The sequence below is a fragment of the Macaca thibetana genome, chromosome 12, assembly GCF_024542745.1.
Source record: "Macaca thibetana thibetana isolate TM-01 chromosome 12, ASM2454274v1, whole genome shotgun sequence".
Lineage (NCBI taxonomy): Eukaryota > Metazoa > Chordata > Mammalia > Primates > Cercopithecidae > Macaca > Macaca thibetana.
The window spans coordinates 73,467,012-73,469,469 of record NC_065589.1 but is presented as its reverse complement, the minus strand read 5'-3'; positions in this window follow the sequence as shown (position 1 = coordinate 73,469,469).

Genomic DNA, 2,458 nt, shown 5'->3' with positions numbered 1-2,458 from the left:
ACGTATTCATTCAAAAGTAACAATAACTCATTATGTGTTAACAGATGTAGCATTTTTAAAAATAATTATATTTTCCAGAAAATTTGTGAGAACATTGCTTTACATTTTTGCAATTTTTTTTAATGCCTGGTTTAGTAAAAGGCAGCGGGATTCTCATACCTGCTTCCACATTCAATAATCATGCCTGGGTATGGTGTCTCATGCCTATAATCCCAGTGCTTTGGGAGGCTAAAGCAGGAGGATCACTTGAGGCTACGAGTTCGAGACCAACCAGGGAAACACAGAGAGACCCTGTCTCTACAAATAAAATGAAATAAAAAATTATTTATGCCTGTAGTCCCATCTACTCAGGAGGCTGAAGTGGGAGTATCACTGAAGCCCAGGAGCTTGAGATTACAGTGGGCTATGATCACACTACTATACTCCAGCCTGGGTGACAGAATGAGCCTCTTTAAGACAACAACAACAATAAATCTCATATAGCCTCTGGAAAACTCCACTATACGCAAATGAGAGTTAAAAAGGCAAATAATGTCTTCACATTATTATGAATATAGTTTGACCTTGTGGGCCCCCTGTAGGGATCCAGATCAGTCTTTGTGAACCACTAATTTAAATACTTGTCATGAATTGAGAAAAGGGACTTTGATTCATTCAAGAAGTATTTACTGGGTCCTACTGTGTGCTGGGCATTGTTCAAAGCAGTCAACTAGATAGATCAGGTGTCTGTCCTCAGGTTGTTCACAGCAGGTGGGGTAGAAGGATCAGGGACAGCTGGAGTTGACATTTGAACCGAGATTTTATTTGATTTGACTTTTTTTTGGAGCCAGAGTTTCGCTCTTGTTCTGGAATGCAATGGTGTGATCTTGGCTCCCTGCAACCTCCGCCTTCCGGGTTCAAGTGCTTCTCCTGCCTCAGGCTCCCCAGTAGCTGGGATTACCGACGTCCGCCACTACGCCCAGTTAATTTTTTGTATTTTTAGTAGAGATGGGGTTTCACCATGTTGGCCAGGCTGGTCTCGAAGTCCTGACCTCAGGTGATCCGCCCACCTCTGCCTCCCAAAGTGCTGGGATTACAGGTGTGAGCCACAGCGCCCAGCCCAAGCAGAGATTTAAGAGACAAAGGGCAGGCCTATGCAGAGGTCTGGGGAAACAGTGTTCCAGGCAAAGAAAGGGGGCCCTCCAAAGTCTCTGAGCCCTGTCTGGCGAGAGAGCAGCCAGAAGTGAGGGTGGTTTGAGGTTGCAGAGGTGGGTAGGGCCACATTGAGCTAGGCCCAGGTAAGGAATTTGAAGTTTTAACTCTAAATTTCTTTTTTTCCCCTCATTCTAAAACCATCCCAATAAACTTTATGAAAGTAATCAGGGAAGAAAGTATGGGGGAGGGGACAAAAATAAACCAAACGTGCTGCCAATTGGGCATTACTCATGAGGTCAGCTTCCTCTCTGACCTCCTTGCCCACAGTTGTTTGGTGCCTATCGTCCTAACATCATGCAGACCCTGTCACAAGATCATAGTTCTCTTCGATAGCTCTATAGAGAACAACTTGAACATTATGAAATACTAAGTTTTCCCTTTGAGATAGTCTTTCAGGTCCTGCATACCAACGAAACTACTGCCTCAGCTGGCCTGAAGGATCCCACTGATGCCAGCTGGTCTGAGGAACCCCATAAGAAACTGATTCAGCAAAGAATGCAGTTTCCCTATCCTCATGACTTCATCTCCCTTACTCCGACCAATCAACGACCCCAATTTTCCAGCCCCTCGCCCTGTGATCCTCTTAAAAACCTCAGCCCAGAACTCTTGGGAAGATGGATCTGAGGATCTCTTCCCACCTCTTTGCTAGGTGCCCTGCAATCATTTAACCCGTTCCCTGCTGCAAACTCTGCTGTCTTCGTGTAATGGGTTTGTTACTGCACAGCAGGCATACGAACCTGTTGATCCTGTATCTCTATCACCAGGATGGAGGGCAGAGGCACGATCAGAGCTCCCAGCAGCCTCCACCTCTTGGGCTCAAGAGATCCTCCTGCCTCAGCCTCCTGAGTAGTTGAGACTACAGGCGTGCACCACCACCCCTGGCTAATTTTGGGTTGGTTTTGTTTGTTTGTTTGTGTTCGTTGAGATGAAGTTTCGCTATGTTGCTCAGGCTAGTCTCGAATTCCTGGTCTCAAGTGATCCTCCAGCCTCGGCCTCCGAAAGTGCGGGAATTACAGGCAGAAGCCACCATGCCCGGCTAAAAACTGAAATCTCTTGACGGCGAAGAGAAATAAGAAGAGGGGTATAATGGCTAAAGGATGTCTGTTTGGAGGCAAGGAAGGTCGCCCAGAGGTCAGGCACGCGCCCCTCGGCGGACACAGCTGGGCTTCTCAGAGACTCCTAAACCCTGCCTCGCATCTCAAATCGGCTTAAGTATGCGAAAGAGCTGGGCAACGCGCGCGCACTCTCGGGGAAGTTTGAGTCT